The sequence below is a fragment of the Triticum aestivum genome, chromosome 5A, assembly GCF_018294505.1.
Source record: "Triticum aestivum cultivar Chinese Spring chromosome 5A, IWGSC CS RefSeq v2.1, whole genome shotgun sequence".
Lineage (NCBI taxonomy): Eukaryota > Viridiplantae > Streptophyta > Magnoliopsida > Poales > Poaceae > Triticum > Triticum aestivum.
The window spans coordinates 276596532-276610304 of NC_057806.1; positions in this window are offsets into that span (position 1 = coordinate 276596532).

The following is a 13773-nucleotide window of genomic DNA, read 5'->3' on the forward strand; positions in this document are numbered from 1 at the left end:
ACACGGTTCATTCGACCCCTCGCCCAAGCCGGAGCCCAAGTTATAGCAGGCACATAGATTCAACAGCCGTTTCAAGCAACGCCCGGCGCCGCGACCAGCCATGCGGGCATGACCCGGCGCGTGATGGAGCTCCTAACTTGGTTGACCAGGACAGGGTACGCCAAGAGGCTGAGCAGGTGGCTCAGCGGGCGTCTTACCAGTCTTTTCCGGTTTATCCGACGACTTCTATTGAGTCAGGCATGACCATGAGGACTGGAGGTGTCCCTTGCTTGGTACCGGCTCTACGTAACGAGCGTTTGCCTAGGATTTCAAGGGGCATCGAAACGTGCCTAATTACACGGCCGATTTACAGCCCGGGCATGGATTGAAAGTTATGAGATGGCCATGGAACTACTAGAGGTCAGTGACGCTACAATGGCCAAGTACTTCACCATGATGTTGGATGGGACGGCCCTCACTTGGTTAAAGCGGCTGCCACCTAATTCCATTGGTTCATGGGCAAAGTTAAAGGCCCGGTTTATTCAGAACTTCAAAGACACATGCAAGCAGCCCATGTCAATTGTGGGTTTAACTAATTGCAAGCAAGAGGAAGGTGAGTCCATGACCCATTGGATGCGCCGGGTTAAAGACCATAATACATTCATCTGATAAGATGGATGCCGGCTCTGCAGTCTTAATGTTGGAGAAAAATTGTCGTTTTACCCCTCTGAAACAGAAGCTGGGGCGGCTCAAGCGCGATTGTAATGACATGGGCCAGCTAATGGCGGCTCTAGTCAAGTATGACAACTCTGATAGTACCAAGGATCCTGAGTCTTACGATGAGAAAACATGGAAGGGAAAGAAGAACGGCAATGCCAAGGGTCATCAGCATAACCCGGTGAATCAAGGAGGCAATAATAAACGTAAGGCTGACGGTAGCTCGAAGTTTGTGGCTAACACCAATGCGCAGGGCAACAATCAACGACGTAAGGGGAGACTACCTCCTCGGTCCAGCGGGTCAGGTCCCACTCTTGAGCAGCTATTAATGAGCCCTGTCCAAGGCACAATACTCAGCAGAAACCGGCCACTCACCTATGGGAGGACTATATGATCATGAAGGCTTTCAAGAACTCTAAGATGTTCGACGGAAATCATGGGCCGGGCGGCGGCTCAGGTGGCGGCGGTTTTCATGGCCCGGGCGGCGGTTCAAATTCCAACTTTCAAGGCTCTCAAGGAAGTCAAGGTGGCTATAATCAGCAATCTGGGCAGGGAGGTCAGCACCAACAGCAGTCTGGATATGAGAGCAATCGAAAGCAGTTGTATAGTGGACAGTATCATGTGTTCACGACCAATTTGTGCAGACGGGACCAGAAGCTTCATAAGAGGGTTGTGAACGCTCTTGAGCCGGCAGTTCCTCGTTATTTGAGATGGTATGAGTAGCCTATTCTATGGAGTAGGGAAGATCATCCTCCCGGGGATGACAATCCAGGTCACCTGGCCTTGGTGGTGGCACCTCAGGTTGGTGGATATAAATTCACTAAGGTGCTCATGGACGGAGGCAGTAGCATCAACATCCTCAATTATGAGACTTTCCATCGCATGGGGTTGATTGACAAAAATCTTAAGACGTCCAACACTATTTTCCATGGAGTGGTGTAACACCCCGGATGTAATTTACTTATATGTATCCCAACTCTTGCCGTTTCTAGCACTAAGTTATTCTATTTCCTCGTTGTTCGGTTTTTGTCTCCGTGTGTTTTGTCTTTGTCATGCATCTCATATCATGTCATCATGTGCATTGCATTTGCATACGTGTTCGTCCCATGCATCCGAGCATTTTCCCCGTTGTCCGTTTTGCATTCCGGCGCTCCGATGTCCTCCGATGGTCCTTTCTACCTCTTTTCATGTGCGGGTGTTAAATGTTTTCGGACTGGACCGATACTTGCCAAGCGGCCTTGGTTCACTACTGGTAGACCGCCTGTCAAGTTTTGTGCCATTTGGACTTCGTTTGATACTCCAACGGTTAACCGAGGGACCAAAAAGGCCGCGTGTGTGTTGCAGCCCAACACCTCTACAAAGTGGCCCAAAACCCACCTAAACCTCTCCCATCATCTAGAGCGTTCGATCACGATCGTGTGGCAGCAAACCGCACCTCATTTGGAGCTTCCTAGCTACCTCTACCTCTATAAAGAGCCCCCCATTCGAATTCACGGACGAAACCCTAGCCCCCCTCCTCCTCCAGCCGCCAGACGTAATCCGGACAGCCAGACACATCCGCTCCGCCTGTCCGCCGCCACGTGTCCTCCTCCCACTGGCTGACGCCCGTGCCCACATTGCCGCGATCCGCGCCGGCTCTTGAGGCCCGCCGCGGTCCCTCCTCAGCCCATCCGCCGCGCCGCCCGAGCCGCGGGAGGCAGCCGACGCACCGCCCCGTCTCCTCCATCGCCGGCCTGCCATCGCCCGACGCCGCCGTGCACCATCGCCGGAGTCGGCCGCCGCTCCGCCTCGTCCTCGCCGCCCGCTGACGCCGGCGAGCTCCGCCTCGCCGCACCACCGTCCCGACGACCTTCTCCGGCGCCCCTCAAGTCCGGCGACAACCCCCCTCACCCCGGTGACCCTTTCTCCGGTGAGATCCATCCCGACGATCCTCGGGAACCGCACCTGGCTACAGTAACCGCCCGGATCCAATCTGGATCTGAGATCCGCGGGTTGACTTTTCCCCCTCCAAACCCTAAATATTTTGCTATCTTGGACATGCCATAACTCTGCATCCGTAGCTCCGATTCGTGCGTGTAGCATATCAAAATGTTCATCTCGACGAGTACATCATTTCATCTCATTTCATCATTTTCATTTGAGCTCATCTTGATGCCCGAAATGCTATTGGAAGAGGGCTATGTGAGGAATATTTCAGATCTGTTTCACCAAATGGCCTTTTGTCATTTTTGCCATGATTAATATGTGCATGCTATGATCCTGAGCTCTACATGTGTTTTGTTATATGCCATGCCATCTTTACAGGGGTGTATGCCATGTATTTTTGTGATCTTTGTGATGACTAGCACAAGCATGCAAGGTAGCTTACTCAATGATGCTGCTTTCAGGGACTTAGAATTTCACGAAGTCCTTGTCCTGCTGTAATTTTTATGCCATATGTTCATGTTGTTTCCTAGTGATCTGTGCCTCTTTTGAGTATGATCAGTAAGGATGTTTTGTTAATATTGTGGTTCTCTATCCATCCATGTCTTTGTTTGCAATTATAGAGCATCCTAGCTTGAGTCAATCGAGCTCTACTTTTGCTATAAAATGTTCCTGGCAGATTGTTAATATGTTTAGCAATTTTGCCGAGCTTGTTGTTGTTGATCCGTGCATGCTATGTTGTTGTTCTTGCGATGTCTAGCTTCTATGCCATGTCTTCTTGATGGGTGTATGCTTAGATTGTCATGCAATGCCTCGTAGTGAGTGCATCGAGCTCGTAAACATGCCTACTTGTTAATCTGTTTTGCAAGCCCCAGTTTTTCACAGTCTGAATCTGTTTATGTTTTTGCTATGTTCACATGCTTGCAATTGTATTTTCTGATCCCTTTTGGCTCTTGGTCACTAAGGGACTTTTGTTATATGCTTAGAGTAGTTTAATGCCATGCCTTGCTTTTCCATGATATGTTCCTGTAGCATGTAGTTTTCATGCTCTAAAGATTGCTTCCTGATGATAAATTTCTGGATTGTTGTTATTTCACTAAGTCTGAAACCTGTTATCTTTTGCACTTTTGTCATGCTTGTTTGAACCTGTTAATGAGTGAATTAGCCGTAGCTCAGTGTTCATCTTTTGTCAAGCATCATGAGTGGATCCCTGCCATGTATTCTGGTGTGATGTTTGGATGCAGTAGAATATTTATCTTGATGCATTTAGTTGGTCACTTGCTGATTATCGCAGACCGGTGCCATATTTGTTTTGCTTGCCATTTCCAAACCGTGCATCCGATTCCGGTGATCTTTATATCGATTTCGACCGAAATTATATCACATTTGCAGTGGCACTCTTGGATTTCCAAGTTGAGGCCAGGTTAAATAATTCTTTTCCAAACCATGCATATGCATCCCATATCGCATCTCGTATATCATACCATGTTTGCATCATGTTGCTTGAGCATTGCACGTGGTTGATTGTGTTCCTTTTTCTTGTTGTTCTTGTTTGGGTAGAGCCGGGAGACAAGTTCATGAATGAGGAGACCGTTGAGTTCGCTTACGAGGATCAAGACAACTCTGAGAATTTTGCAGGCAAGATGACCATACCCTCGAAATCACTTCTATCTTTGCTTGCTAGATGCTCGCTCTTTTGCTATGCCTATGCTACTATACCTACCCCTTGATTATCATGCCTCCCAAATTGCCATGTAAAAACCTCTAACCCACCATGTCCTAGCAAACCGTTGTTTGGCTATGTTACCGCTTTGCTCATCCCCTCTTATAGCGTTGCTAGTTGCAGGTGAAGATTGGAGATCGTTCCTTGTTGGAACATGTTTATTGTTGGGATATCACCATATTATCTTGTTTATCTTAATGCACCTATATACTTGGTAAAGGGTGGAAGGCTCGGCCTTATGCCTAGTGTTTTGTTCCACTCTTGCCGCCCTAGCTTCCGTCATATCGGTGTTATGTTCCTGGATTTTGCGTTCCTGACATGGTTGGGTTATAATGGGAACCCCTTGACAGTTCGCCTTGAATAAAACTCCTCCAGCAATGCCCAACCTTGGTTTTACCATTTGCCACCTAGCCTCTTTTTCCCTAGGGTTTCTAGAGCCCAAGGGTCATCTTTATTAAACCCCCCGGGTCAGTGCTCCTCTGAGTGTTGGTCCAAAACAGAGCCACTTGCAGCGCCACCTCGGGGAAACTTAAGGGTTTGTTTTAGTTGTACGTAGTGTTCATCTGAGTGTGCCCTGAGAACGAGATATGTGTAGCTCCTATCGGGATTTTTCGGCACAATCGGGCGGTGTTGCTGGACTTGTTTTACCATTGTCGAGGATGTCTTGTAACCGGGATGCCAAGTCTGATCGGAATGTCTTGTGAGAAGGAATATCCTTCGTTGACCGTGAGAGCTTGTGATGGGCTAAGTTGGCACTCCCCTGCAGGGATTTGAACTTTCAAAAGCCGTGCCCGTGGTTATGGGCAGATGGGAATTTGTTAATGTCCGGTTGTAGATAACCTGAAACTTAAATTAATTAAAATGCACCAACCGCGTGTGTAACCGTGATGGTCTCTTCTCGGTGGAGTCTGGGAAGTGAACACGGTGTTGGAGTTATGCTTGACGTAGGTTGTTCTAGGATCACTTCTTGATCATAGTTGTTCGACCGTGCTTTTGCCTTCTCTTCTCGCTCTCTTTTGCGAATATGTTAGCCACCATATATGCTAGTTGCTTGCTGCAGCTCCACATCATACCTTACCTTACCTATATGCTTAAATAGTCTTGATCACGAGGGTGTGAGATTGTTGAGTCCCCGTGACTCACAGATTACTTCCAAAACCAGATGCAGGGACCGATGATACCGCTCCAGACGATGCGCTTGAGCTCAAGTGGGAGTTCGATGAAGACTCTCATCGTTACTATGTGTCTTTCCTAGATGATCAGTAGTGGTGCCCAGTTGGGGCGATCGGGGACTTTGTCGCATTTGGGAGTTGTTCTTCATTTTGGTTCCATAGTCGGACCTTGAGTGTATTGGATGAATGTAATGACTTATTTATGTATTTGTGTGACGTGGCGAGTGTAGGCCAACTATGTACTTTTCCCCTTTATTTATTCACATGGGTTGTTGTGAAGATTAGCTCACTTGCGACATTGCTTTCAATGCGGTTATGCCTCTAAGTCGTGCTTCGACACGTAGGAGATATAGCCGCATCGAGGGCATTACAAGTTGGTAGTCAGAGCCTTCCCCGACCTTAGGATCCCCCTACTTGATCGAATCGCTAGCGTTGTTGAGTCTAGAAAAATGTTTTGAGTCATTTAGGAATTATATATATCGGAGAGTTAGGAATTCTTTTTACTCCTCAGTCCATTCGTCGCTCTGGTGAGGCATCCTGACGTAGAGTTTTGACTCTTCTCTTCTCAAAATTCACTAAAAAAAATTTAGTTTCACGCGGGTATTTTGGAATCGTTCCGATGGTTTTGTGACGAGAACACTGTTCTTGGTGCCTCCTGACATTTAGGGGTTGTGGTAGTGTCCCAGGGAGTTGAGCTCCGAGGTGTTGTCGTCACAATTTTATCGTTGAGATTCTGGAATACCTGAGTTTCACCGACATCGAGAATCTCTTTTATGCAGTTGTTGGTGAGATAACCTCGACGCCACCCAGTACTGGGGCGGGAGTTCGGGATTATTGCCATAACTTGTATAATGGATGCTTTTTGAAGGTTGAGGTAAATGATTTCCGAAGTTTTCTTGGTTATGTGTTGAAGGATGGATATAGCTGGATGTAGGATTTGCTAGCTTTGGGTGAGATTTTATGCTTCCGCTGTATCCCCAACACCTAATTGCATAACCGGAAAGGTTCGGGAGTTTCATAGGTGGGAATTCTTATAGCCCTAGTTCTTCTTCCGCGGATACTTGGTTTGGGATTGGGTAATCCTCACCAAGTATTTGCTCTTGTCCGTACCTTGTTGTTTTTCTTCTACCTCTATTCAAGTGGCTTCTCAATTTATGGAAATGTGACCATTTCAATTGGAATGCATTCATTCATTTTGTTCGGATGTGAAGACTATATGTTGCAATTTCAACCCGTTTGATTCAGCTTAAATATTTGTCTGTCAAGATGCTAACAGATGTCAACCTCTTCAGGATGGCTCCTGCTAAGGGTCAGAATCAAAATTAGGATCCGCCACCACCACCTCCACCTCCGGAGGCATGGCAAGCTGTGATGGCCGCTACCAATGCAAACACGCAACTGACCATGCAAATTCTGCAAGAGCGCAACCAAGGCCAGGGCAGCAATCTGAATCAGTTTGCTACACTCAACCAGTTCCTTGCTAACCAGTCAAAGACCTTTAGCAACTGTGTCGAGGCCTCAGACGCTGATTATTGGCTCGTGGACATATGCAAGCATTTCGAGTGCAGCAACGTCAGGCCTGACGACTTTGTCAAGTTTGCCTCCTTCCAACTCAAAGACCAAGCTGCAGAATGGTTTCAGCAATACAAAGATTCCAGAGGAGGCCGTGTGATTACCTGGGATGAATTCCTTCAAGACTTCAAAGCTCATCACATTCCTCAGAGTGTTGTTGAAAGCAAGCGTGAGGAATTCCGCAACCTGAAGCAAGGCAACTTTTCTGTTTACCAGTATAACATTATGTTCCAGAGGCTCGCTCATTTCGCCAAGCAAGACGTCCTGACGAGAAGAGCATGATTTATCAGTTCAGGGGTGGCCTCAAAGAAGATATCCAACTAGCTCTCGTGCTCTTTGAGCCGAAGAAGTACGATGAGTTTTACAACATGGCACTGAAACAAGAGACTGCTCAACTCAAGTGCGATGCTTCCAAGAAGCGAGTCAGAGATGCAACTCCTTCTTCCTCAACTCAAGTGCCTAAGCAGCAAAAGTATTGGCTGCCTCCTCCTCCTCCGCTCCGTCAGCCTTATCAGCAGAAGAGAAAAGGTGACAATGGATCTTCCCACCCACCCAACCCTGTCTTTCAGAACAAGACTTCGTCTCAAGCTCCAAGATCAAGTGCTCCGTATCACCGTCCGCTTTCAGAGGTCACGTGCAACAAGTGCTAACATAAGGGTCACCATGCCAACAAATGCTTCAATCAGAGGCGTCTTCCTTCTCCTCCCATGAGATATGTGTGACGCCCCAAGACCGGAGCTTCAGATGCCTTCCAGGGTTTCCGGGTTTCATTGTGTGATTTGTTTGGTTCATTGCATTCATCTTTGCATCATGTGCATTTGCATCATGTCATCGTGCCATCATGTCATTAATCTTTGCATCTCAGATCAACTAAAATGAATCGTATGGATCTTCGATCCATTTAAATCAAGGGAAGGATGACTTCTCTTTATAATATATCCTCCCGATATTAGTGGAGCTATTATAAAATAATCCATTCTTATGGAATCACCTAAAACACACTTGCAAAATTTCCCCATGCCCTTGTTATCTCACTTCTTGACCTCGAACCTTGTCTGTAAATTCTTTCATCATTTTCCGGAGCTCCACCAAAAATCCGAATATTTTTTGGACTCTTCATTACCTTGAACTTATTCAAACCATTTGAATTAAATTCAAATGTATTTGAATTTAGATCTTTCAATTTTGGCCTTCTCTATTTTTTCACGGAACAAACACATTTTTTTGCGAGTCCAGGAAATTTATCCCCATGCCTAATCCTTTCTCCACCCTTCCTTTCTTTTTTTTTCTTTCTTTCTTTCCTTTGCTATTTTTTTCTGGGCTTTAGAAGAGAGGGAGGGAGAGAGAGCCTGCAGCACAGCCGGCCTCTAAGCCCGCAGCCCAGTTGCACCAAGGCTAAGGCCCACCGCCGGTGCCAGTTAACCCTAGCGATCCCCACGCGCTCCCCTTCTCCTCTCAATCCCATTCCTCCTCGTTTCCCTTCCACCGCCGCCACACATGCATCGCTCACCAGAGGAGGATCCCCGCAGCCTGATCCCCATCTCCCATCTCTCCCTCCTCTCGCTCTCCTCGCAACGCACCAGAGGAGGATCCCTGCGCCCGATCCCTACCCTTGCCTCGTCCCCGGTCGCCTCTCCCTACTCTTTCCACGACGCCTGCAACCACTGTTTCCTGCGTCAAGGAGCCGCCACGCCAAGTCCCTGGAGCCGCCAGCGAAGGTCGCCCGTTCGTCCGTCGTCTTGCTTCGCTGGAGGAGAGGACCAGCGCCGCCCCCGTTCCCTTCACTCGCGCCAAGGCCCGCCATCACCGCCGTTTGAGTTCCTCGCGGTATCCGGCGACCTCCGCCTCGAACACGCCGGCTTTGTCCTGTTCCGTGCATTGTTGTTGCTGCTGGCCATGAGCTCACCTCTGTGACTTCCCCTGCTGCTCCCTGCATCCGGCCTGGGACCGACCCTTTCTTCCGCGTGCACCTCCGGCTGCTGCTATTTTTGCAATGTCCCTGAGCATGAGCACTTTGCTTCGTCTTCTGCCTCCTGCCAAGTTCGGGTGGCCCCTACTCGAGCCGCCGAGACGCATCCTGATGTCGCGAAGACACGTGAACGTCTACACGATGACCGCCGAGAACCTCTTCGCGAGTACCACTACCGCCGCGTGGATCCGCCAAGACCGTGGAGTAAATGAACAAGTACCCCTACGCGCGAAGACGCCAAGACCGTTTCGGAATTCACCAAGTACCAGTACGGCCGGAGACCTCGACGCCCGACGCCTAAAACGATCACCGAACCGGAAATAACGCCAAGTACTAGGTCAATGAGAACCGCCAAGTTTGTCTTCCACCGTCTCCGAAATCTCCAAGTTCCACGACGAACCGAGAACAACTACCGTCGACGTGCATTTTGCCAAGTACCACTACCGCCGTCGCAAGAACGGGACCGGAAAGTCCGAAAACCCCAAGTACCACAACACCGACGACATGAACACCTACGGAAACTTGTGAGACTAAGACCGTGAACGACTACCGTCGCCACGAGAACGACTACTTCCCACAATGAACCGTGAACAACTACTTCCTCTTCCATCGCCGAGAACCACTACCCCCCCCCCACGACGATCGTGAACGACTACATCGCTTGACCCAAAGCGCTCCGATAACGCATGCTTCGAAGGTATACCCCGAGACGACCGCCAGTGAACGAATGCATGTGTGATGTATGAGATGCTCATGCTTTCTCCGTGCTCGAATTGTCGGTGCACGTTGCCCCTCTTTTGCCTTGTCACCATCGTCGACTCATGGGACACCCGGTATCCGGGAGCACCCCACCATCTTTTGCACGCATCCGCACACTTCTCCTTTGCATCGGTATCTCAACCGAGTTACCGGAACCGGAACGCTGCCGTGGCACCGTTTTCGTTATCATTGCCGTGGCACCCCTTTCCTTTCCACCACGGTGACAAATGCTTCATAATGCTCTTGTCAACTTTTAATAAAAAATTGCATAAACTTGCACATGTCATCCGCATCATGTTAACAACATCAAGAATGTTTAAAATTGTTGTTTGCAATAATTTGCTAAATGCATATCAGGATTTTCCAGAATTGTTGTTTGTTATTTCCGGCCTCATTTAAACTTGACTAGATAGTTAGTTTACTTATGCTTCACCCCTTGCTATGGTTGACAACATTTAATTTTGTTGGGTACCTAAACAAGAGAGAACTAAATAAGTCATGTGGTGTTCCGTCAATATGCAACTCGTTGCATATTGAGCTCCACTTAATTTGTAGGATTTCTTATGCACTTTGCCATGCCATGCCTCATTAATTCGGACATGCATCATATTTGGTTGTGCATCATGCCATTTTTATGTGGTGGTTGTTTACTATGTTGTGTGCTTCTTTCCGGTGTTGCTTCTTCGGATTGGTTCCAATAATGTCGCGTTTGTGAGGACCCATTCAACTACGTCCGTTTGTCTTCTTCATGGACTCGTTCTTCTTCCTTGCGGGATCTCAGGCAAGATGACCATACCCTCGAAATCACTTCTATCTTTGCTTGCTAGTTGCTCGCTCTTTTGCTATGCCTATGCTGCGATACCTACCACTTGCTTATCATGCCTCCCATATTGTTGAACCAAGCCTCTAACTCACCTTGTCCTAGCAATCCGTTGATTGGCTATGTTACCGCTTTGCTCAGCCCCTCTTATAGCGTTGTTAGTTGCAGGTGAAAATTGAAGCTTGTTCCTTGTTGGAACATGGAGATGTTGTTCCTTGTTGGGATATGTTTACTTGTTGGGATATCACAATATCTCTTATTTAATTAATGCATCTATATACTTGGTAAAGGGTGGAAGGCTCGGCCTTATGCCTGGTGTTTTGTTCCACTCTTGCCGCCCTAGTTTCTGTCATATCGGTGTTATATTCCGGATTTTGCGTTCCTTACGCGGTTGGGCTATTATGGGAACCCCTTGACAGTTCGCCTTGGATAAAACTCCTCCAGCAATGCCCAACATTGGTTTTATCATTCGCCACCTAGCCTCTTTTTCCCTTGGGTTTCGCGGACTCAAGGGTCATCTTTATTTTAACCCCCCCGGGCCAGTGCTCCTCTGAGTGTTGGTCCAAACTAGAGTCATGTGCAGCGCCCCCTCGGGGAAACTCGAGGTTTGGTTTTAGTTGTATGGAGAGCTCATCTGAGTGTGCCCTGAGAATGAGATATGTGCAGCTCCTATCGGGATTTGTCGGCACATTCGGGCGATGTTGCTGGACTTGTTTTATCATTGTCGAAGTTGTCTTGTAGAACCGAGATACCGAGTCTGATCAGAATGTCTCGGGAGAAGGTATATCGTTCATTGACCATGAGAGCTTGTGATGGGCTAAGTTGGGACACCCCTGCAGGGATTTGAACTTTCGAAAGCCGTGCCCACGGTTATGGGCAGATAGGAATTTGTTAAAGTCCGGTTGTAGAAAACCTGAAGTTGATCTTAATTAAAATACATCAACCGCGTGTGTGACCGTGATGGTCTCTTTCCGGCGGAGTCCGGGAAGTGAACACGGTGTTGGAGTAATGCTTGACGTAGGTTGTTCTAGGATCACTTCTTGATCATAGTTTCTCGATCATGATTTGCCTTCTCTTCTTGCTCTCTTTTGCGAATAGGTTAGCCACCATATATGCTAGTCGCTTGCTGCAGCTCCACCTCATACCTTTACCTTACCCATAAGCTTAAATAGTCTTGATCGTGAGGGTGTGAGATTGCTGAGTCCCCATGACTCACAGATACTTCCAAAACCAGTTTGCAGGTGCCGTTGAACCGAGCAGGTGACGCAACCAAGCTCAGGGAGGAGCTCGATGAAGATCTTGTCCTTTGTGTTGTTTCGTTCTAGTTGATCAGTAGTGGAGCCCAGTCGGGACGATCGGGGATCTGTGTAGCATTTGGGGTAGTCTTCTTTTATTTGGTTCCGTAGTGGGACCTTGATTGTATCTGGATGATGTAATGCTTTATTTATGTTTTGTGTGAAGTGGCGATTGTAAGCCAACTATGTATCTTTTTCCCTTATGTATTACATGGGTTGTGTGAAGATTACCTCACTTGCGACATTGCTTTCAATGCGGTTATGCCTCTAAGTCGTGCTTCGACATGTGGGAGATATAGCCGCATCGAGGGCGTTACAAGTTGGTATTAGAGCCTTCCCCGACCTTAGGAGCCCCCACTGCTTGATCGAATTAGCTGATGAGTTGAGTCTAGAAAAATGTTTTGAGTCATTTAGGAATTATATATCGGAGAGTTTAGGAATTCTTTTTACTCCCCAGTCCCTTCATTGCTCTGGTAAGGCATCCTGACGTAATGTTTTGACTCTTCTCTTCTCAAATTTCACTAAAAAAAATTAGGATCACACGGGTATCTTGGAATCGTTCCGATGGTTTTGTGACGAGAACATTGTTCTTGGTGCCTCCTGATCATTTAGGGGTTGTGGCAGTGTCTCGGGGAGTTGAGCTCCGAGGTGTTATCGTCACAATTTTATCATTGCAGTTCTGGAATACCTGAGTTTAGTTCGCCGACATCGAAAATCTCTTTTATGCAGTTGTTGGTGAGATAACCTCGACGCCACCCAGTACTGGGGCGGGAGTTCGGGTGTATTGCCATAACTCATATAACAGATGCTTTTCAAAGGTTGAGGTAGATGATTTCCGAAGGTTTCTTGGTTATGTGTTGAAGGATGGATACAGCTGGATGTAGGATTTGCTAGTTTTGGGTGAGATATTATGCTTCCCCTGTATCCCCAACACCTGATTGCATAACCGGAAAGTTTCGGGAGTTTATAAGTGGGAATTCAAGTAGCTCTTAGGATATCTTTCCAACAGATGTATGATATGAAATTGGGGTTCGACGTCTAGTGGTCCGCCTATTCACGGTTGGTTTTACAGTGGCCTCGTTGTGTCTTAAAGAGTCCTTGGCTATGCCGACTCAGGGACGCTTCGTATGTCATGTGCACTGCCTTGTACATGATGGTGCTATACGATCGAGCCCGTGTAGGCCCCACCTCGAAAACTTCGGATGAAATCTCTATCATATGTTTGTTCTGGCTCATTCTGCAAGCCAATCCTTGTTTTGTTTTCAGTTGTGCTATTCGAGTTGATTCAATGTCAAATGTTGATTCCATACCTTTTCCTAAACGGTGTTCTCATAGTTCTATGTGAATACTAATCCTTCATGATAATCAAGATTGTCATGCCAATCCTTTTCAACCGGCGTGTTTCTCTTCAAGTGAATCCGATCGTTTTCAACATTCGCAAGATCAATTATCAGTTCTTTTCAACGGTGTTCATTTCATCCGCCCCAAGCTTGCCTTTGTTTTCCCGCCCACCCACCCTTTTTCTTGGAGGACTAAGATTTCTTATTCAAGTATCCATCTTATTTATGTGAAGTCTCTCCATTCTTTTCCTTCAATGTTCTTATCCGGTGATTCTCATGAAGATACTAATGGAGTTTCTAGTTCGTCATTCCCCATTCCTTTTCTTCTCCGGTTGATTCAATTCAAACTTTGTCGATCATATCCTTTCCTTGTTTCAATGCTTTCTCATGCCGGTGCACCTCTCAACTATCCTCTTCTCGCTATTCATTTTGTTCTGAAGTGCTGAAGAAATCTCAGAAGATTCGTGTTTCCACTCTACATTCGTTCAAGCTCTTTCGAGGATG